Consider the following 25067-nt stretch of genomic DNA (forward strand, 5'->3'; position numbering starts at 1 on the left):
GTCCATCTTGACAGCTTGACATTAATTGTCAATCGACACTTGAATATTATGAACCTAAGGGTAATCTAACCTTCTTTTCTACAAGAAAACTAGAAAATAGCTGATAACTTTTAAACGGCTGAACCAATTTTTTTGGATTATAGCTAAGAACACTCTCGATCAAGCCACCTTTCAAACAAAAAAAAGTAAATTAAAATCGGTTCATTCGTTTAGGCGCTACGATGCCACAGACAGATACACAGATACACAGACACACAGATACACACGTCAAACTTATAACACCCCTCTTTTTGGGTCGGGGGTTAAAAAACAATGGTACCTTTAAAAAAAAAGTAAGAGCAAACGTCAACATGTTAACATTTTAACAACCAATTAATTTCCCCGCATTACAATGCTGGCCGCACATAGACCAATAAAATTGTAGACAGAGAAAACAAAACTTGATCTTTTTGGTCTATATGATTGAGCTATAGGCTAGAGCACCCCAAAAAACCCGACCAAGTGCGAGTCAGACTCGCGCACCGAGGGTTCGGTACTCGGGTATTTTTTGCCGACATTTTATCAAAACCATTATGCATAAAAATAAATAGAAATCAGTTTTGGAATGTACAAGTGAAGCTCTATCATATTATGATATCTCACTTGGTATAGTTATCTTACTTTGAAAATTTAAATTATATATTCAATACACAAACACATTTTAATTTTTTTTGTGATGTAACCGCAAATTCACGGTTTTCGGATATTTTCCTTTACTTGTGCTATAAGACTTACCTACCTATTTGCCAAATTTCATGAATTTAGGTCACCGGGAAGTACTCTATAGGTTTTCTTGACAGACACGATAGACGGACAGGCAGACAGACAGACAGACAGATAGATAGATGGGCAGACAGACACACAACAAAGTGATCCTATAAGGGTTCCGCTTTTCCTTTTGAGGTATGGAACCCTAAAAACTAGAAATTCTAAATCATTTTCCGGAATTGCATTTTTATTGTACATTTGTATAGGGAAATTTTATTACTGTATTTCTTATTTTGCCGTGGGTCAGCGTGGCAGATTATGGCCTAATCCACTCTCATTCTGAGAGAAGACCTATCAGAGAAGGCTCAGTAGTGAGCCAGCGATAATCAAGAAGGTTCATATAATCATCACGATTAACCAATCGTGATGATTATATGAACTTTCTTGATTTTGAACCTTACATTTCAGTTAATTCTGTTACCTGTACTAAAGAGGCTTCTATCTGAAAGATAAATATTATGTTCTCACGAGTCTATAGATTTTCCAGTCTACGCCGCCGCCTGAACAAATGTGACGTCACGTGTCAAATTAGTAACGGTCGCGTACATCAATGCTTTTTTAAATTTGGAATCCCGAATGATTGGCGCCTGGTATTGAGCGAGCGGCCTCTCGGCTGGAAACACTGCGCCATTCGCCAATGGGATGCTCGAATTCCTTTTTTGAATTTTTAAAAGACTGTCCAAATTGTTTTTATATTTTTATCAGGGTTCCGTATCCGAAGGGTGCAGTGGAACCCTAAAAAATATATAATAAGCAATCCGTCCGTCTGTATCTCGTGAACCGTAAAAGGTAGAGAGTGGACTTCGTCTGTGGTAGCGTTTGCTGGCGCGCGTGTTGTACCTTTTTTGAGTGTTTTTTTGTTAGAAGTGGCCGGTTTTCGTGTTCTGCTGGTGTTTATTGGTGGTAAAACTGACTGGGAAGCGTTCTAGAGGGGCGCCGCGTGTATGTCGGCGGGCGCCGGCACAGACGAAGTCCATACTTTATACATATAGTTTCCGTAACTTGTAATTAACTACAAACTTGACATTGGCTAATCAGTGTAAAGCCAGACGAAAGAGAAAAAAAAAAAGTTGAAATTTTCAGACTGTGTATTTCTATTGCCGCGATAACAACGAGTAGGTACAATAGGTAGGATAACAACAACATGGAATTATTCACGGGGCGGACCAACAATTTCCTGAAAGGTCGGCAACGCATTTGCTGTGCTGCATCTGGTGCTGCAGCGCAGGTTGCTGCAGATTCATATGCGGCGGTAATCACTTAACATCAGGTGACCCACCTGTTCGTTTGCTCGCTATTGTGATGGTACGGTGTGATCGTCTATACTAGTGGTTAAGATTAGGCATTATGAAGAGATAAATAAGAAATAAACTCAGCTGAATTATAGAAACACCTAGGTATTTAAAGTCATGAGTTATTTACAAGTAATTAATTGGTACAGTACGTTGGGTGAACACGTAGACTTCTCGACCAGCTAACAGGTTTACACGGATTGAATTATAAAAAATTAATGTAAAATTTCAACTCCTCAAAATAGATATAATGAGTGGAGAGATTTGCTAATTTAGAACGTCCTGTTAGTGTGGAAAATCAGTTGATACGTGTATTTGCCTTATTTAGGCCATCGGTTTGAGACCAACCGGCATTCCTCAAGCACGGGGGGAGCCCTACACTGAAATCTCAGTCTTTTAGCATTGTTATCGGGGCACAGCACTTGGACTCTCCTATTTCGCTGCGAAGCGTTTTCAATTTGCCTAGGTACGGAAACCTAGGTTCTTTTCAATGAGCTCTGGGCTCGCCCCAAAACCATGGTATTTTTGTATATTTATATATTTGTTTGATTGATTGTCAATAAATTGGCCAATTTATTAGTTCGGAGAGTCCAGCTGTATAAAGACATGACGTGTTTGCTTTGTGCCGGAATCTCGCTGCTGGTACGTCACCAATCAACCATGTACCATAATATAATATCAAGCAAAGGAATTACAAAGTACAGCAAAACTAGTATTTTTATCTATTCAAAAACTCGGTGATTCACAAATTCAGCTGGCGTCGGTTTTAACAGATAATGTTACCTAAAATGCTGTTTGGGAAAGATCGGTACACCATAAAAAAAAAGGTACCTACCTGCCTCGCCATCTGTCCTCCGGAGGCAGCGTGTATTCCATTGTCTCGTTCAGGGTATTTTAGTAGGTAGATGAAATTTAGCTGTTACTCGAAAGTATCCTCGACAAGGTCCCTTTAAGGTGTCTTTAGCCTGGGATTCGAACCCAGCCAACCCTATTATCTTTAGTAGTGGAGAGCATTCTTGGTATATTAGTACTAATCGTTTTGTGATAATAAAAGTATAAGGAAAAACCATCGTGAGAATTTCACATAATGGTATAAAATACCATATGATGAAGGTAAACTTGATCGAGAGTTCTCTATGAAGTCCGCGCTCAGTAGTGAGCCGGTGAAAGCTGTTCATGTTGATGAAGACGATGTTTATACCGCGGTAGCTAGTAGTTTATAGCACACCACCTTATTTTAGCTATTGAGTAATTTTTCTACCAAATCTATAATTGTAACGACAAGTGTCATTCCATCAGACTGCATTAGACTGCTAATTCAATTTTATTCCCTATTTAATGCTGAATAAGAGCTAGTATTATAAATAGGTGCACTGCTGAAAAAAAAAACCTAACCTAATTTTTACTTAATAATAGGAATTGTGATTGGTAAATAGGTCATATGAGAAAATCTTAATATTGGAGCTCAAGTTAGTTCGATACATGGTTTCTTCGTATCTTTGGCTTTGTTAATATTACAATACGATAGTCTAGCCTCCAAACAAATTGAATCTCCATTATTAAATGTCTAGGAAAATGTATCTAAATATAGCAAATAAAAGATGATAGTTATACCCAAGTGCATTTATTTCTGGTAAATAATTGTTTATTTACTCATACAGTTGAGTATTTAGAAAAAAAGAAGAGAAACTGAATTTATTATTTAGACTGGGAATTAAGTAACTTTATTACATTAATTAATTCCCGGCCGAACATTTGCTTCCTAAGCCATACTAATTATTGAAAGGGAAAAGCAAATATTCAAACAAAAAAACCCTTTCGGCTTTATATAATATTATGTACACCATTTTATCTAAAATACACACATGCCCACATAATCAATAGAGATATTATCTACAATTCTTACTTCTATAATAAAGTAAATTTTAAGGACACACATTATGCGTAAATTATAATATATTCATTATTTATTCTAGATATATTTGAATCCTAGTTCCACAAAGAGAAATGTCCCATTTCTATAATTTTGGATGCAAATCTAATAGTTATACACAATATTGTAACACCTCCTAATATCCAAATAATAATATCATCTCTAATTTAGTTTGTAAAATAATTCTTTACTCAAGATTTTTGGAACTGATTTTCAAATAATCTAGTTTAAAATTAAATGTAAATTAGTACATCACCATATATCAGCTTCTGCTGGCCCGGATACACACTATTTTATTCTATTTATAATTTTTCTATTATTAACTATACAATTGCAATATATTTCTACACTTAATTAATATTCACTGTTAGGCTCTACTGCACGTTGAGCCAGACCTCAATCGAATGTCCCTCTCGGTCCCCCAGTGTAGACTTAAAACGTCCACACGGATATCTTTTGTTCACGCCCATGATCTGAAATGAAAAAAAAAACCAGCGAAATTTCGGTTTCTGATTGGTTCACTCTTGCGCACAGAATTACCCTGGCTGATGGCTAATTGGCTGAAAATAAAATGTATTTCGAACATCCCTTAATGGGCCGTACCTTTTGCTTTCTCACGCTCTTGCCTTGCCTAGACCACTCGCATAACACGTGATTACAATTTTGTACACTTGTAGAGATTTCTAAGTTAAAATTTACGACTTTTATCTAATTTATGACCGACCCTAACGCAATTTAGCTTTAGAGCAATTTATTTTGCCCTTTTTGTTTTTTTTATACTTCCTTTCCTACAATTACTCAGAATCTTAACTAATTTATTTCTTTTCGTGCGAGATTTTTGTTTTTAAGAGCAAGGCTTCAAATTTCCGACAGTCATAAAACCGTATGACGGATGGCAAGGCCATCTCACGCTCCCCCAAAATAGATTTTTAATACACGTAGCTCCTTTTGTCCCTGCAGCTGTGCTAGTCGTTTCAAAATCTATTTTTCCCCTTATCTGTATTAGAACGCTAGTATCAGACCTCCTACGCCTATCTATTATACCCTCGGGCATGACCATAGCTATTTAACTCAGGTATCTCTTTGTTTAGTGTACCCCAAACTACCTGTTTTCTGTCCCTTTTAATACTCTAGTTTTACCTATCTTTCTATTTATCTACATAGTACCTAAACAAATGAATGGCATTGTAGTTACCCTTAACTTTACCAGTATGAACGTCTATTAATGTATATACATTACTATATGGAACTGCCCCTATTATGTACGGTCCTTCATATAAGCGCATGAATTTTTTTGTCAACTTTTTATCCGCATCTGACTTCGTAAAAGTCTTAAGTTTCACTAAATCTCCGATTTCGAATTGTATTAACTTATGATTTTTGTTATAATGTAATTGTCTACTTTCGGCCGCCTTATCTATGTTTTGTCGTGCCTGCTGTCGAATCTGTTCTAACGGTTCACCCTGTAAGTCTGTCCTCACCGATGAGTCAGTGTTGAAATCAGTCGATAGCAGAGTACGTTTTCCATATATAATCTCGTTTGGCGAATATCCCGTTGTAGTATGTATTACCTGATTATAACAATCTTCTATATCCGATAATAGATCTACCCATGAACGATGCGATTTGTCGCAATACGTCCTGAATAATCTACCTAACTCTTTATTAACCCTCTCTGTCGAATTTGGCCGCGGATTTCTAACAGATGTGTGCGTTAATTCGATACCTAGTTGGCGAATACCTAACTCGAAAACTTTTGAAGTAAAGTTCGCGCCTCTGTCTGAACATAATGTCTTAATTGTGACCTGCTTATGAAACTTTTTTACACAAGTTAAAGTAGCCTTCCCACTAGCCTGGCGTAGTGGGTATAGTCTGATTAACTTACTATAAGCATCTTGCATTACGAATATGTATTTAAACCCAAATCGTCCTGCTGGTAAAGGTCCAAAAATATCGCAAAAAACTCTCTCTCCTATTTCCTTCGCTATTACAGTTTTAATCGGCCCCGTGTGCGTTTCCAAAGCATGTTTTGACTTTTGACATGCCTCGCAAGCTCTTACAACACGACCTATTATACGAGACATATTTGGGAAATAATATTGACGTTTCATCAGAGCATAAACCTTGTATCGCCCGAAATGACCTACTTCTTCATGTATGCTAACTATCAAATCCCTTAGTATGTTCTCAGGAACATATAACCTTAAGATATCCCCTTTTATGTCTCTTCTATAAAGAATCCCTTCTTTAAGCACGTAGTACTTTGATTCAGAAGTGTCTGCTGTTTGCACGCGTCTAATTATCTCACTAACAGTCTTGTCGCGACTTTGATAACTACCTATCTCTCTCCATCGCTCCCGCACTAATCGTCCTAATGATGTTTTAAATAGATTCATTTCAGGCCCCGTGACCTTGTTAGTTAATACATCGGTGGTCCCCTTTAAATGTCGAGACAATACGTCTGCTACAATGTTTAGTTTACCTTTCACATGTTCGACTGTGTAATTAAATCGCCCTATATAATGTACCCAACGTATCATCCTAGCGCTCAATAGTTTGCACGTCTGCAAGAAAATCAGACTTTTATGATCAGTCCTAATGACTAAATTCGCTCCTCTCAAATATGTTTCAAACTTTGACAAACTGAAAATGATGGCCCATAGTTCTTGTTCAGTAACTGTCCATTTGCGTTCTGTCTCTGTCAATGCTTTACTACAGAACCCTAATATTTGTTCTTCACCAGCTTCATTCAATTGATAGACATAACCCGAAACCCCCAAATTACTGCTATCGGTTTGTAAATAATAAGTTCCCTTAGGATCTGGGTGTACAAGAAGTATCGTGTCTATAAACAATTTCTTGACCCTTTCAAAACAGTCGTTAATTTCCTCTGTCCATGACCATTTCGTATTTTGTTTTAATAGGTCACACAGTGGTTTAACCTCTTCGCTATATTTTGAAATAAATCTTCTGAAATAATTTATTAATCCCAGAAATCCTCGTAATTGTTTTATAGTCCGAGGTATAGGGAAGTCTAATATGGCTTTAACCCGTTCAGGATCCATACGTACCCCGTTAGTATTTACTATGTGTCCTAACAACTTTACCTCTACACATAAGAACCGACACTTCTCTAACCTTCCAGTTAAACCTGCGGTTTCTAATTTATCTAACACTCGATCTAAATGTTCTAAGTGTAACTTTATGTCCCCCGTAGTGAATATGACTATGTCGTCTAAATAGTTTACGCAAAACTCTCGTACTCCTACTAGGATATAATCCATTGCTCTCGAAAACCCTGCTACAGAAGTCTTTAAACCTTGAGGTAAAACATTATAAGTATACGTCTTCCCCATGAACGAGAACCCAGTATACTTCCTAGAATCTTTATGCAAAGGTATTTGAAAATAGGCATTATTCAAATCAATTAAACTGATATAATTTACTCCATGAAAGGATTGTAAAATCTCAGATGTGAGTGGAGGCGCGCCCGCGTCACCTACCATTTTCTTATTCAACTCTCGTGCGTCCAATAAGAGTCTTATTGACCCATCTCGCTTCTTAGTGAAAGTGAGAGGACTACAGTAAGGAGTCGCTTCCTGTCTGATCACGCCTAGTTTTTCTAACTCTTCTAATTCGGCTTTTACCTGTTCCCTATACGCCAAAGGTACCGGATAACTGTGTTTTACAAAAGGTGTTTCGTCTAATAGCTCAATAACGTGTTCGTACTTGTTTGTCAAACCTAAACCTTCCGTAAATACCTTACAGTGTTTGTTTAACACAGGTAGTAATAATTCCTTTTGTTCATTACTTAAGTTCGCGTCATCTAATTTTAATCCCTTAAATTTCTCATTATCTAAATTCATGTCTGATACACTTTGTTCCACTGGCCTAGAGTTTTGATTTAATATTAAATTAATCGTGGCTGCGTTCGTCTCTCCCCCTAACCTTTCGATTTTGCAGTCCGAATTCAGCCTAACACAAGACCTAACGCCCATATGTTCAATAGTCAAAGTGTGTTCACCATTACAGTTCACTATTCCTTTTACCCGCTCTAACCAATCGTATCCTAGTATCAATGACCTAGGAAGACGTCGCATAACTAGTACAGGTGCTTCAACTAAAGTACTACCTAACTGAAACTCTATTAGCACTAACCGATTTGTGCTTTCACTTCGCGATCCAAACGCGCCTTGTATTTGAATTGCTGGAATAGCGATCTCTGGCAATGTCCCATGTTCTCTTAGAATAGAGTCGTACAATTCCCTAGTTATTCCACTAATCTGACTTCCCGTATCTATGAGTGCACTCATACTTCTTCCATACAATCTAACACATACTTCAGGTAACCTAGGTAAAGAATAATCAACACTCACATCGGTTTGTTCATCTAATTCATGATACATTGTGTACACATTCAAACCTCTCCTCATACAAGTTTCACAAGTCACGCCTAACTCATTACACTCTGTTACATTTTCAAACTGGTTTTCCAATAAGATTCCTATACTCCTAATTTCAAATTGACTACTATACTCGTTATAATCAACGCCGCCTCTTAATAACCGCTTAAGTCCCTTATCTCCGGTCCCCAAACTCTGTCCTGGCTTCCATCCACTATTAATTAAGATCCTATAGACTACACCTGTCCTTTCGTGATCTGAGGTCTTTCTGACGCCCGTGCCACACAAGACTAACTGACTTGACCTCGTTTGTGTTGGGCATTCTAGTTTTTTGATGAACCCTCCCCCACATTCTTAGACACAGTAAGATTCTCGCCCTCTTTCACGAACGTGATAGCCGGCCTAATTTGTTTAGATTCGGATACCGTAGGCCTGTTAAAGTTAACCCTAGAACCTAATCGACCACGATAGCCGCGTCCCCTCGTCGAATTTCCCCTAGCTCTCCAACTTCTTGTTGACATTGTTGCTACAATAGGTCGTCTCGATGATGACTCATTGTATCGTCTACCTCTGTAATTATTACTAACAGTACCTCTCGTAATTTGCCTAGGTTTTTCAACAATATTTTGCTCTATGTTTCGAAGAAATTTCGCTCCGTTCATGATGTTAACTTCTTCTGTTCTAGTAAACCATAATCGCTGTATATCTATAGCATAATGTCGCATAATAGAATTGACCAAATCTCTCTCACTAAACGCAATAGTTAATGACTGCATTGATTCTGCTTGCTCAGCAAAATGTTCGGACATCGACATTCCCGAATCGCTTGAATATACCGCATTAATCAATTTATATCTTATAGATTCCTGAATTTGTTCGGTCCAATAATTTCGTCTAAAATCAATCTCGAAGTCAGCGAACGTAGTCCAGCCCTTCGAATACAAGTCCATAACCTTCCGAGCATGCCCCGAGATGCAACCTAACGCTATATCTATTTCGCGATCTAATCCATTTACCGCCCTTATATATTTCTTTAATCGTTTTAGAAAAACGATGGGGTTAGTGAATGGTTTTCCGTCGAAATTTGGTTTAGTTACTGACGGCTGTACAACATATAAATTCCGGGTCTCAGATAATGTACTTGTGCTCGCGGTTTCAAGATTTGACCCCTGCCTATCAGATTTTTCATTTTCATTAATCCCGTTCGACTCGTGTGAAGAAATGCTCGCGATTTCATTTGAACCGGTATTTGAATTTAACTGTTGTAATTTTGCTTCGAATTCGGTGATTTTTTTCAAAATCAACTCTAATGTAGCATTCCCTAAGGTCGTTGTTTGCTCGCTCGATTCTACGGTACTAACATCGCTTTGCCCCGCACCTACTTGCTTTGTTCTACGTCCTTTTCTACCTGAAGACATCCTTTTTTTTTTTCAATTTGACCCTATTTCTTTTACCTACTTTGGTACTATTTTAAATTTTATTTGAATAACTTTCATAAGTCGCGAAGCCGTATTTTTAATACTAATATAATACTGATACTAATTGCAATCACATGTTTGGGTCTGCTTTGATTATATGTATTCTCAGAGTTTGAAAAAAATTAAGTCTGAGAAATAAGCAAGGAATAATAGCTCGATCTCTGTAGTATCTTCTGAAAACCTGTAAATTTTACATTTATAAGACATACAGCTTATTTCTGCTCTCCTGCTCCCCCTATACATAAATAAATGTAAATGTACAACATATAAATATAAAACAACACGCAGTGTGTCCTTAAAACTTATAATTTATAAATAGCAATGTAAGTTTATAAATTTTTCTCTCTCAAATACCCAATCACAATTTCTACGTTGTGTTATTTTTATGTTAATGTAAATCTAGTCATATCGTTATTTCGAATACGTACATAGATCCCTGGTCACTCGGCATCAAATTTCTGTGATGGTACGGTGTGATCGTCTATACTAGTGGTTAAGATTAGGCATTATGAAGAGATAAATAAGAAATAAACTCAGCTGAATTATAGAAACACCTAGGTATTTAAAGTCATGAGTTATTTACAAGTAATTAATTGGTACAGTACGTTGGGTGAACACGTAGACTTCTCGACCAGCTAACAGGTTTACACGGATTGAATTATAAAAAATTAATGTAAAATTTCAACTCCTCAAAATAGATATAATGAGTGGAGAGATTTGCTAATTTAGAACGTCCTGTTAGTGTGGAAAATCAGTTGATACGTGTATTTGCCTTATTTAGGCCATCGGTTTGAGACCAACCGGCATTCCTCAAGCACGGGGGGAGCCCTACACTGAAATCTCAGTCTTTTAGCATTGTTATCGGGGCACAGCACTTGGACTCTCCTATTTCGCTGCGAAGCGTTTTCAATTTGCCTAGGTACGGAAACCTAGGTTCTTTTCAATGAGCTCTGGGCTCGCCCCAAAACCATGGTATTTTTGTATATTTATATATTTGTTTGATTGATTGTCAATAAATTGGCCAATTTATTAGTTCGGAGAGTCCAGCTGTATAAAGACATGACGTGTTTGCTTTGTGCCGGAATCTCGCTGCTGGTACGTCACCAATCAACCATGTACCATAATATAATATCAAGCAAAGGAATTACAAAGTACAGCAAAACTAGTATTTTTATCTATTCAAAAACTCGGTGATTCACAAATTCAGCTGGCGTCGGTTTTAACAGATAATGTTACCTAAAATGCTGTTTGGGAAAGATCGGTACACCATAAAAAAAAAGGTACCTACCTGCCTCGCCATCTGTCCTCCGGAGGCAGCGTGTATTCCATTGTCTCGTTCAGGGTATTTTAGTAGGTAGATGAAATTTAGCTGTTACTCGAAAGTATCCTCGACAAGGTCCCTTTAAGGTGTCTTTAGCCTGGGATTCGAACCCAGCCAACCCTATTATCTTTAGTAGTGGAGAGCATTCTTGGTATATTAGTACTAATCGTTTTGTGATAATAAAAGTATAAGGAAAAACCATCGTGAGAATTTCACATAATGGTATAAAATACCATATGATGAAGGTAAACTTGATCGAGAGTTCTCTATGAAGTCCGCGCTCAGTAGTGAGCCGGTGAAAGCTGTTCATGTTGATGAAGACGATGTTTATACCGCGGTAGCTAGTAGTTTATAGCACACCACCTTATTTTAGCTATTGAGTAATTTTTCTACCAAATCTATAATTGTAACGACAAGTGTCATTCCATCAGACTGCATTAGACTGCTAATTCAATTTTATTCCCTATTTAATGCTGAATAAGAGCTAGTATTATAAATAGGTGCACTGCTGAAAAAAAAAACCTAACCTAATTTTTACTTAATAATAGGAATTGTGATTGGTAAATAGGTCATATGAGAAAATCTTAATATTGGAGCTCAAGTTAGTTCGATACATGGTTTCTTCGTATCTTTGGCTTTGTTAATATTACAATACGATAGTCTAGCCTCCAAACAAATTGAATCTCCATTATTAAATGTCTAGGAAAATGTATCTAAATATAGCAAATAAAAGATGATAGTTATACCCAAGTGCATTTATTTCTGGTAAATAATTGTTTATTTACTCATACAGTTGAGTATTTAGAAAAAAAGAAGAGAAACTGAATTTATTATTTAGACTGGGAATTAAGTAACTTTATTACATTAATTAATTCCCGGCCGAACATTTGCTTCCTAAGCCATACTAATTATTGAAAGGGAAAAGCAAATATTCAAACAAAAAAACCCTTTCGGCTTTATATAATATTATGTACACCATTTTATCTAAAATACACACATGCCCACATAATCAATAGAGATATTATCTACAATTCTTACTTCTATAATAAAGTAAATTTTAAGGACACACATTATGCGTAAATTATAATATATTCATTATTTATTCTAGATATATTTGAATCCTAGTTCCACAAAGAGAAATGTCCCATTTCTATAATTTTGGATGCAAATCTAATAGTTATACACAATATTGTAACACCTCCTAATATCCAAATAATAATATCATCTCTAATTTAGTTTGTAAAATAATTCTTTACTCAAGATTTTTGGAACTGATTTTCAAATAATCTAGTTTAAAATTAAATGTAAATTAGTACATCACCATATATCAGCTTCTGCTGGCCCGGATACACACTATTTTATTCTATTTATAATTTTTCTATTATTAACTATACAATTGCAATATATTTCTACACTTAATTAATATTCACTGTTAGGCTCTACTGCACGTTGAGCCAGACCTCAATCGAATGTCCCTCTCGGTCCCCCAGTGTAGACTTAAAACGTCCACACGGATATCTTTTGTTCACGCCCATGATCTGAAATGAAAAAAAAAACCAGCGAAATTTCGGTTTCTGATTGGTTCACTCTTGCGCACAGAATTACCCTGGCTGATGGCTAATTGGCTGAAAATAAAATGTATTTCGAACATCCCTTAATGGGCCGTACCTTTTGCTTTCTCACGCTCTTGCCTTGCCTAGACCACTCGCATAACACGTGATTACAATTTTGTACACTTGTAGAGATTTCTAAGTTAAAATTTACGACTTTTATCTAATTTATGACCGACCCTAACGCAATTTAGCTTTAGAGCAATTTATTTTGCCCTTTTTGTTTTTTTTATACTTCCTTTCCTACAATTACTCAGAATCTTAACTAATTTATTTCTTTTCGTGCGAGATTTTTGTTTTTAAGAGCAAGGCTTCAAATTTCCGACAGTCATAAAACCGTATGACGGATGGCAAGGCCATCTCACTATTTTCATATAAAAAAAAACTTCAAAATAGCCACCATGCAAATTAAAACAAAAACCCTTCGTATGCGATTCCTACTCGCACCTGGCTGGTTTTTGTTAACAACTTGAGGTCCAAAGTCGGCAAAACCATGGCACTAGTGATACTAACTTTGTCATGGAACACGGCTTGTTATTTTTAATAGACCTTTTCTATTTTTACCCCCGACCCAAAAAGACGGGTGTTATAAGTTTGACGTGTGTATCTGTGTATCTGTCTGTGGCTCCTAAACTAATGAACCGATTTTAATTTTGTTTTTTTTGTTTCAAAAGGTGGCTTGATCGAGGAGAGTGTTCTTAGCTATAATCCAAGGAAATCGGTTGAGCCGTTTGAAAGTTATCAGCTCTTTTCTAGTTACTGTAACCTTCACTTGTCTGGGTTGTTATAAGTTTTTTTTTACACTTGTACTTCAATGCAGTAGACAAGCGAGTCAGTAAGTAATTACGTTACATTACAAGATTATTAAAAGTTATTCGCGCGCCGCAATCGGCGGATGGCATCGGAGTCGCGAAGTTTCCTTATTACGATTCCGCGCCGGTAGGCGGCGCCACTCATGAAATTAAATTACGTCGAACCGACCAGCTTACCTTCAACTCGTCGCTTTTTAAAAGTCTAAGCCAAAGACTAGACTAGGAAATGTTGTCTAGATACCCCAATACACAATTTTCAATCTAAGGTTAGATTTGTTTTTGAGAAGAAGACTTTAGGTTTTGCTTTTTAAACCCCCGACTAAAAAAGAGGGCTGTTATAAGTTTGACGTGTGTATCTGTGTATCTGGCCGTAGCATCGTAGCTCCTAAACTAATGAACCGATTTTAATTTAGTTTTTTTTGTTTAAAAGGTGGCTTGATCGAGAGTGTTCTTAGCATAATCCAAGAATCCAAGGTTCAGCCATTTGAAAGTTATCAGCTCTTTTCTAGTTACTGTAACCTTCACTTGTGGGGGGTGTTATAAATTTTTAATTTACACTTGTATACCAATGTAGACACAATGACGACCCAAAACAGAACAACTTGGAGAAATATGGTTAGGAGAGCCGACCCCAATTAACATGGGAAAAGGCTAGGTCTATATATATACCAAAATGACGACCATAAAATACAAAATGGCTGAGTAGATAGAGATACCTATTTTGTGTACTTCTAATTTACTTACTTGTATACTTTAGTGTTACAAGACTGCACAAAGAAAGGAGTGTAATGTTTTCAGGATTCATGTACCTAATAAGTGAGATTTTCATCCATAATTTTTGGATGCATGGGGTTAGAAGTATCTTCAAAATCCTTAAATCATTCCAAGTGACACAATATGGTGGCTGTATGACACCATTTTCAATGTTTTTTTGACATTTTTTAATAGAATTTTTGGCAGGGCAGTCGTGTTTTACTTACGACTTTAATTACGACTTCTTTAAAGGTAATTTATTATAACAAACTGCATCTGTCTCGTCTGTTAGTTACATCATCTCGTTCGCGAACATATCGCAATATTGGGGAAGAAGGCGAACTTTGCCGTTTTGCGTGCGGCGCAGTCTGCTGCAAAGTTTTGTTTTTCGCCGGAAAATGTATTTACATCCTTATGAAACTAAAACTTCTTACCTTTTTTTAAATAAAGGATGACTTTGGGGTATCTAGGATGGAGAATTTAAAAATAGTAATATAAATACCCTTAAACTTATAGATTTAACCAAAAAACTAAATATACTAATAGTTAATATGCTGAATGTGATGTCTCAACAAGCTAGCCACCACGCAAACCCCGAGTACCACCAGAACACGGGCAATTGAGCATTGTAAGGTTTAACATCTCCTGAGGATGCTCCGGTGTCGGGGCAAAACGTGCGTCGAGTGTGTTCTGGTGGATTTGTGTGTTATTGCGTGCTGGTACTTGGGACTTGCTTGGTGGCTGGCGTTTCCTACATCCTTAGCCGTGGAAGGGCGGGCGGTGCATGTCGCTTGCTGCATGTTATACCATACAGATTACGGTTTTTAACCCCAAACCCAAAAAGAGGGGTGTTATAAGTTTGACGTGTGTATCTGTGCGTGGCATCGTAGCTCCTAAACGAATGAACCGATTTTAATTTAGTTTGTTTTTGTTTGAAAGGTGGCTTGATCGAGAGCTATAATCCAAGAAAATCTGTTCAGCTGTTTGAAAGTTATCAGCTCTTTTCCAGTTACTGTAACCTTCACATGTCGGGGGTGTTATAATTTTTTAATTTACACTTGTTATTCCTTAGTTTATGTTTTATTGTGGTGCATCTCGAAGCCATACAAAATGCATTAAACCTATTTCATTTGATACCAAAAGCCAGTGATCAGTCTATGTACATCCCCCAGGTAGCCAATTACGCGCCCCCCGGCGTCGCCTGCCCTAACGAGATGTCAAACTTTTTGCCACACACCCTTTGTTTGTGGGATTTACGTGTATACTCCGTTCACTGACATAGTGTCGGTACACCCACAGGCGCTCTTATTATTCTGCTTTTATTTTATTACTTTATACTGTGTTTGTTAAATAAATGTTGTTTTTCCATTCTAAGAATAAAATAGAATACTATTTTATCTCATGATTATTGTAATAAAATACGAATATTAAATAAAAGTTAGGTAGCAAAGGGAATTTTAATGAAAATAAATAAATTTGTAGATGCCAAATTCTCACGCGGCGAACTCTAAAGTTACGGCGGGGGACTTGACAAGATGTGGCGCTTGCCAAGGCGGCGCGACATAAACGCGACCGTATCTAAGCGAATAGTCTTTACTAAGCGAAAACATTTGATAGAGGCGCATTTTTTTGGAATTTGTACTTGTCTGTACTTTTACATAATGCATAGGATTCTGTTAGCTTTGTCCGAGAATTTTGTACAGGATTTTTAAAACTGCAAGTTTGGATACCTTAAATCCATGCATGCATCTATTAGCTTGCGTCTACGTCTGGACACTATTATTATTATCATGATCAACTCATCGCTGCGCTGGCTCACTACTGAGGACGGGTCTTGAGAAGGGGTTGGCCATTTACCACGCTAGCCAGGTGCAGATTGGAAAACTTGACACACTTTTGAGAGCATTATAGAGAATTCTCAGGCATGCAGGTTTCGTCACGAGTTTTTCCTTCACCGTTAAAGCAAGTGATATTTAATTACTTAAAACGGACATAACTCCAAATTCTAGCTCGCAATGGCACTGTTTGGGGCAAAATTTACTATTTACCTGCATTTTATTGAATAATTCATTCATTCCTTCATTCAAAACCTTTAATGCTAATATCTCCGCGAGTGAAGTTGCGGGTTCATCTAGTGTTAAAATAAAGATGAAGACATAAATTTTGATCTCAAGTGACAACAGAAAGTTCCGTCAACCTAGTTTCCTCAGTTCAATTGAGTATATCATCGAATCACCCCAAATCTATGAAGGTCCGAGCAGAATAACATTCCCAAACAAAATGGTGAGGCAACGAACCGAGCCGTCTGGTCAGTGGTGCTACGAAATATGATTTCCTTTCCTTTATATTATAATACCAGAATAAATATGGAAGAAATTCCATTAGTCAACAAAATGTGGGTATTTTTGTTTTTCGCGAAAGATTTTTGATGTTTCCACTTTTGATGTTTCCACTGCTGATTTTATTGTAAAAGTGAAAGTGTCTGTCTGCCTGTTTGCTACGTTTTCATACCCCATTTGTTTAAGCGATTTTGACGAATTTGGGAGCAAAGATAACTTGTATCCCAGAGACTCGGAAAATCAAAGAGTTTCCACATTGTTTTTAAATAACCAAAACCCTGTTTATGAAGACACGGGCTTCATCTATTTGCAGTGGCACGTAGGTCATAGAGGCGTAGAAGCACTGCTTACACTAGTTCAATGCTCCTTTCTCTATAACATGTCACAAAATATGTATAATGTCTACCCTAGCTTCAAAACCTCTGCACGCCACTATCTATTTGGTATAGAGAGATAGCAAGCATCTCGTGCAGCTTGCAATCTCCTGGGCGCTGCGTCACGTACTGAGGCCTTTCATGGAACTTTAAAGGCCTTCAAATGCCCCAGACGGGTTTGAAACGAGTCGGACATACTCCAACAAACACTGACAGACCTTTTAAGTATAGAATATACCACGTAGACTGTACCAGCTTTCCTCGCGTATTTAGTCGATGTAAATCCGATTAGTTTCGAACACATCCGGGCACCTTTTTCATAGGGACTCGACTTACAGACCTGTATGATATCATTATATGTATGTCAATGCAACAGACGAGACAAATTGAGACGTTGCAACAAAGCCAGATAACAAATAACACGGAGTCGTATGTAAAACGCCTAATTGCCAGCCTGATCCGCACTATTGACACAGGCGCGTCACCCGTGATTGTAGCACATTGTGATCATCAAAGTTAGCGAGGCGCAATTGCCAACTACAGATACATCAAACCGAGTAGAGCGGCCATTGTAATTCAGATTAGGCCCTATACTAACGTCAACAATCGTTTGAATTCTCATGGAATTATAGTTCACAGAAGGGTTTAGGCCATAGTGGCCAAGTGTGAATTGGCAGAATTCAAACCTTTGAGAACCTAATTGAGAACTCTCATGGAGGCAGATTTTCTCACGATATTTACTTTAACCGTCACCCTTCTCAGTCAGAGAATTGAGATTCTGGGACGACCTGTTACCGGTTAAGTAGTGGAATAGCAACGAATTGATGAAGAAGATGAGAAATGCACAGTATCCAATCTGTAACTAGATTGGCGGTCTACTTTTGGTCTACAACTGGAATCGTCAAGGAGTTAAGTCAAAAAATTATATTTTTGTAAAACATGTGCAACAAAATATTATATTGCAAATACATGCAATTGTAAGAGGTTACGGGGAAACATCGAATAATAATGTAGCAGTCTACTGGGAATGCAACGACACGCAAGTTGTAGTTTTAAGTTTTCCAAAAAAATTGCCAATGGGCTCAAACTTTTGACTTGCGACTTACTCGCTTTGTCCCATCTATCGCTAATTTGACATTTAGTAGTCTGTGTCAGCGTGTAATATTAGCATACGCCCCAAGGCCTGCGAGATGACGCAAACACCGCCATAGTTATGCAAACTTTAATTTTCGTGCCGTTTTCATATCAACACCACAATGAGGATTTCGGCGAGACCTATGTGTATATTTGAACTTGCTACTTGGCATAATTTTGCTAGACACTATGAATAAATAATTCTTCATTTATCTAGCGTTCTACACATCAAAGACGTTCAGCCAGAGCAAGCCTGAATTTTGTCCTTGGCTTTTGGAATCGTAGATAAAAGGATGACTAGTATGCGAATTCATTTCGTACGAGCGGTGGCTAGTGGCTGCGTGGTCTTTTTCTTATCTTCACCACCGACACAAGGTCGCTTATAGGTCGCTTCTTCACGTAGTACCTTATCCATACTAATATTATAAATGCGAAAGTGTATCTGTCTGTCTGTCTGTCTGTCTGTCTGTCTGTCTGCTGCCCAGAAAATCAAAGAGTTCCCACGGGATTCCTAAAAACCCATCCGCTTAACCGATTTGTATGAAATTTTGTACCGAGGTAGCTTGCGTGCCTGTAATTGACATAGGCATTTTATCCCGGAAAACCAAACACTTCCCACGGGATCTTAAAAACCTAAATCCACGTGGACGAAGTCTCGGGCATCCTCTAGTAGTAGTAGTAGTAGTAGTATTTTTTGATATCGTCAAATATTTTTGATATCGTCATGAGGAGTTCTATTGTAGAACTTAGATTATGGCCATTGTAAACTGTAATTTATGATTTTGTCCAATTAATGAGTTCTTGCAGTAAGCCTAAGGTGCTAGAATGGCAACAGCGTTGAAAGACCCTGTACAAGGTGGACAGACGACATCAAACGAGTCGCTGGGAGCGGCTGCAAGACCGTGGTGTGGGGAAGTCCCTGCAAGAGAACTATCTCCAGCAGTGAACGCCCGTTGATTGATAATAATGATGATGACGCAGAAGGCGACGTTTCGATTGCTTGATGATCTTGTGCGATCAATAAGTTCCTTCGTGCAAAACCCTCTTAACAAAAACAAACACCGGCTACTTAAAACAAAGTTTCCTCAATTCACATGCCAATTTCACACCTCTTCCACCTAACGATCATCGTCGTATCACGGAGACGTCTTACAAATAATTCAGCGACAACTTTAGGCGCAAATACCGGCTTATGTTAATTTGGGAGCTGCTCCAACATTCAAATCCGATCTTCGAGTGTCTCGGAGGCGGACCCTCGCTACGGGAATTTTACTTTACTTATGCTGAATAGAATATCTTGGTACACGAGATTGTGTTTACCTTGCTTCAGTATTCCTTTATCTAGCCACTTCGTACAACTATATATTACCCCTGCCTTTGCTCGTGTGAAAGGATCTTGAGCCATTTAGGTCCAATTCCTTTTAAGGAATCCCATAGTGATCAAAACTATCCCATATGATAATGTAATTAGAACTTTTTATTCTGATACAAGTTAGCCTTTGACTGTTATCTCACCTGATGGTAAGTGATGATGCGGTGTAAGTGGAAGGGGTATTTTTACGCTTTATATCGGCAGACCATCGTGCTGGAGGGCGTCCCACACTACACTTGCTTATATATTATTTGGCATAATATCTTCGATTCAGGATCAAACCGAGAGTTCCATCACTCTAGTTAACACTGACTTGACTATAAGTAGGTAGATTACAGAATCCAAATTGCTAGAGGTCGATTGTCGAAGTCCATATTGAATTGAGCTATCGGAAGGGTGGACGCGGGTCGGATGTACCGGCGACCTTCGTCACTCGGCGCTGAGCCTATTATTGAGGGGGAAGAGGGGGCAACTGTATACTACAGATTGATTTCCTTTTTAGGATAACAGCTATTTATGTAAGTACCTACTACATAAATAGTCTTGGCTTAGTGTATCAAAACGTTTGGTTCAAGTACGTGTCCTAATTTTAACTGATACACGTTTACTGCTGGATATATTATTATGTCTCTTACAGGGATCTAAAGTCAAGCAGAGTCCTTTTAGAATGTTCCTGTAGTATGGTAACTTCGCGTGGATTTTTCTTGCATTCATGTGGGAACTTTCCGGGATAAATTGTGACCTATGACACTCTCCTGGTCTTTATGTATATCCATACAAAAATCACGTCCGTCCGTTGCTTCGTGATTGAATGGACTAACAAACAATCAATCTTTCACATTTATAACATGAAATAGGATGTTTCTTTCTTTGGCATCTTCTAGGCAAGTACCCTCCATCTTAGACTGTATCGTTATTCAAGTGAATCACACTTGCAGCCAAACTGCCAATCTGTACAAATAGAGATAAAACACTTTTTATACTCTCACATGCATTTAATCACTGTTTGATTATTTATTTAATTCACAAATAGACCACGATGACTATCCGCCATTCTACGCGTCACCAGAGAGTCTAGAACGGACCAAAACCATCGACTCCTGGAGAAAGGGCGGTAGGCCACGCACAGATTATCAACCAATCCCACCTAACTGGTATATACATTAAAAAAAATATACCTAGATAATCCAATATACCTAGATAGTCCAATACAATAATGCGTTCAGGATTCTGTTGCGGCAACCTCGGTTCTGCAGTGCATCGGCTATGTTTACCAAGGCGCGGACAGACGGCTTTGATGCCGTCTGGCGCAGGAAAACAGCCTCACTATTGTGCAGAGTCCGTGGAAGCAGCAACAGCATCCTGCGTATGATTAGTGATAAGGCGGATGGTCCTCTGCTGGGGAAACTCATGCAGAGGACTAAATCCCTTTTAGTAATTAAGTACTAACATAGTTTTTTAAGTTTTTTATTGTTACTAACTACTTAGTGTTTAAGTACTAACATAGTTTTTAAGTTTGTATTGTTACTAACTACTTAGTGTTTAAGTACTAACAAAATTTTTAAGTTTTTTGTTACTAACACTAATGGATCTGTGTTGTCCGATTATTAAATAAATAAATAAATAATCTTGAACTCTCAACAAAAAAGCAACTAAATTACAAATTCGTACCTTCACAGACTATAAACAGACCGCCGCGTCGTCTAGAACCAAGAAGACACTTTCATTTGCACAGCTCAAAGCCAAAATTAAATCTTTAAATCGGAACCTTTACCAAATTGAATCAGCCGGATATTTGCTGAGCTAGTCAAACTGATCGTGAAAGTGCGACGCGAGATTTTAATCGAATCTATGGGGATGATCCCCGCGTAAAGCACAACTTTGATTGCTTACCGAGATAATGGAATTGCTTCCCAGTTTAACATTATAGCGTTCAAGGAATGCTTGCAGTTGCCAGACCACTGCTTGCCTAAGCAAAAGGATTGAAGTTGAAATAAAATGGTAGAAGATTACTTCTTAATGCAGGTGTAAGGAATATAATTATCAGCAAAAGGAATATAATGCAAAAACAGGGAGGGAACATTAAGCTAAGGTTCTATATTAAGAGGGCTCTCTCCGTCACTCGTTTCATACAATCGTAGTTCCAATTTCATTTGAATATTAAGCAACCAAAGTCCATGAAATTTTGCAGACATATTCTAGAAACTAATATCTATGTCTGTGGTTTTCCAGATTTCTGTTAAAATATTCGGTTTCAAAGTTACGCGGTCTTAAAAATTTACATACAAATCTTTGAGCCCCTGTAATTTTAAAACTACATATTTTTAGAAAAATCTAAAACACTACAGACACAGATATTAGTTTTTAGAATATGTCTGCAAAATTTCATGGACTTTGGTTGCTTAATATTCAAATGAAATTGGAACTACGATTGTATGAAACGAGTGACGGAGAGAGCCCTGTTAAGGTAGACGGACTGCATTTGGACTGCTGGACTGCGATTTTTATTACTGTTGACAAAACTGTATCGCAACTGCCGATTTTTTTGCCGAAATTTGGAACACATATAGCCTGCATCCCAAGGACAAACATAGACAACTTTTTGACCCGAAAAATCAAAGTATTCGCACGGGATTTCTAAAGGCCGTGTAGGCGTTAAAGGATGTTTCAATCCATTTAACCGTATTTGACTTCTGATATAGAGAGCTTGCATTCCGGGCAATACTTTGGGTAAAAAGTAACCTATCCAGGTCACGTTTATCCCAAAAAAATCAGGGTTCCCAGAAAACTTGATTCCACGCGGGCATCATCTAGTATTGTCATAAAGAAAAAATAACAATGACATTAATCATGAGCTAGACGGTTGGACACATGGTCCCTCGCACAGTTTTGAACCGTTTCCAATTACACGTGCGAAGGATAATAAAGAGCGGGCGCTTGTTTCTCGCCCCCACTACCCGATTATTACGGCTAAATGACCGTCTTAAAGCTTTTCGCTGTGGTCCAAGTTGTATTGGCGTCATTCAGAAATGCAGGTATTATTTAAATATTTTTATCGAATTATTGGAATGTCCTCTCATAACCAACACAAAAAACACAAGTTCAATGTGTACAGGTTATCCGAGAGTTTTAATCTAAAAAAAAAAATAAGGCTAAAATAAATAATTTAATTAGAGCGTGATTGCTATCACAACAACTAATTATCCAGTTCACAATACAAAAACCGAAAATATGCGATATCGCTCCGAATCTCAGAAGGAGACTAAACTAAAACCTTCAAAACACCCGTATTTATGCAAGTTCAATCTTGTTGGCCTCCTAGCAACAGATTGTATGACATCGAATGAGCCAAATATCGATTTTATCAAACTACCTGCATTAGATAAATTAATAATTTTATATTATTGTTGACAATTCAAATCAATTTTTAAAAGTAACCTTACAGTTGCAAGAAAATTTTAAGGTCGCGATTAGGTACATCTGTAAGTTTTACTCACGTAAGTAGCTTTCGTAATTTAATCTACTTCAATTACTTTAATTTAATTAGTTTTGTCGTAAGTTAATCACGTAAGCTACTTAATAACTTACAGTTTCAATCGTGAGCTTAGGTAACTGTATGCGATTTTGATGAAAGGTACAAAAGTAGTTTGCATGCCGGGGATGGACCAAGGCTATTTTTGGTCCCGAAAAATTAAAGAATTGCCACGGGATTTTTAAAATATTTTTCCGCTTGGATGAAATTGTGGGCATTATGATCTACTAGCTGACGCCCGCGACTTCGTCCGCGTGGATTTAGGTTTTTCGAAATCCCGTGGGAACTCTTTGATTTTCCGGGATAAAAAGTAGCCTATGTGCTAATCCAGGATATTATCTATCTACATTCTGAATTTCAGCCAAATCCGTCCAGTGGTTTTTGCGTGAAGGAGTAACAAACATACACACACACACACACACACACACACATACAAACTTTCGCCTTTATAATATTAGTGTGATTTGGTACAGAGATAGGATCCTGTATATGTACCTATACAGCCTACTTCTTATCCGGAAAAGTTCAAAGAAAAGTTAGAGTTCCCTTGGTATTTTAAAATACCTACCTAAATTCATGTGGATGAAGTCATGGGCGTCATCTATTATTTCAATATATAACATTTGTTAGATTTGTCCTAGTTTTTTTTCGTCTTTGTTGGAACGCTGTTGGTTTATAAATTGCGGCAAGCAATCAAAGAGGACGGGTCGCAAGCACGGAAGGTCCGCTATTGCCATCGTTACTGGAACTCATCTTGCGATATAGAGAATTGATAACTGAGCCTTTTTATTGGAAACGCCCGCCGCCCGCCATGCACGTCTACAGGCTACCGGCAGGACTGTAGGCGCCTATTACAAGCCTGTTAGTGACAGTTTCCTTTGTGAGGAACTGTGTTAGGATAGAAACAAGCAGTATAATATGTGAAATATAATATATTATATTTTTTATTCTCATTCAGAGAGCCGAGTCACTAGTGTGACTATGTGGCTCTATAATCTATATTTTTATTATTAGTATTAATATTATTAGTATTTACTGATTTATTTCTACGATTTGTGTTATTACAGACTCCAGACCATCTTGCTGCCTCGGCTGTCGGGTTTATGAAAATAAAACTATTTAGAATGTTTTTGTGTTTTATTTATTTTTTATTCACTATAGGTAAGCGCTTGACCACAATCACACCTGATGGAAAGTGATGATGTGGTCTAAGATAGTTTTAATTTTTAAAATTTGGTTGCTAGAGCAACTAAACGCTCATGGGATAGTAAGTTGATTCCCGAAAACCTGCTTCAATCATTGTTACAATCGCAATTGTTGTGATTGGCTGAATTTATGGTATTCTTTTTGAAACAATGCATTGTAACCAATAGTGAGCGAGCGGCAACCAATCAGAGGTGATTGCGATTGTAACATTGTGGCTGTCATTCATGGCAAATATGACGCTGGTAGCCCCAAAGTAGCCCTATTTTTCTTTGATTTTACATCACTATAACCTAATATTATAAATGCGAAAGTGTGTCTGTCTGTCTGTCTGCTACGTTTTCTCGGCTCAACCGCTGAATCGATTTTAATGAAATTCAATACAGAGTTAGCTTACATCTCGGGGACAGACATAGGCTACTTTTTATCCCGGAAAATCAAAGAGTTCCTACGGGATTCTTAGGAGTCTATCCGTTAAACCGATTTTTATGAAATTTGGTACAGAGGTGGCTTACGTCCCGGAAATTAATTTCGGCAACTTTATATTCCGGAAAAGCAAAGAGTTCCCACGGGATTTTAAATAAACCTAAATCCACGTGGACGTAGTCGCGGGCATCATCTAGTATTTGATATATCGTCGATTCAGGATCAAACCGAGAGTTCCCTCACTCTGCTCATGGTGATATTAGCTAGTGTGTGTTTAG

The 25067-nt window shown here is 37.6% G+C and overlaps 1 long non-coding RNA gene across 1 annotated transcript; it reads left to right on the plus strand.

Annotated features, from left to right (window-relative positions):
• The first annotated feature begins 14389 nt into the window (after positions 1-14389).
• On the plus strand, positions 14390-22786 carry LOC123865966. The gene is made up of 3 exons (XR_006796091.1): positions 14390-14402; positions 21997-22001; positions 22637-22786. It is a non-coding gene; the product is annotated as an uncharacterized LOC123865966 (long non-coding RNA).
• Positions 22787-25067: the final 2281 nt, after the last annotated feature.

This window comes from Maniola jurtina, chromosome 6 (genome assembly GCF_905333055.1).
Source record: "Maniola jurtina chromosome 6, ilManJurt1.1, whole genome shotgun sequence".
Classification (NCBI taxonomy): Eukaryota; Metazoa; Arthropoda; class Insecta; order Lepidoptera; family Nymphalidae; genus Maniola; species Maniola jurtina.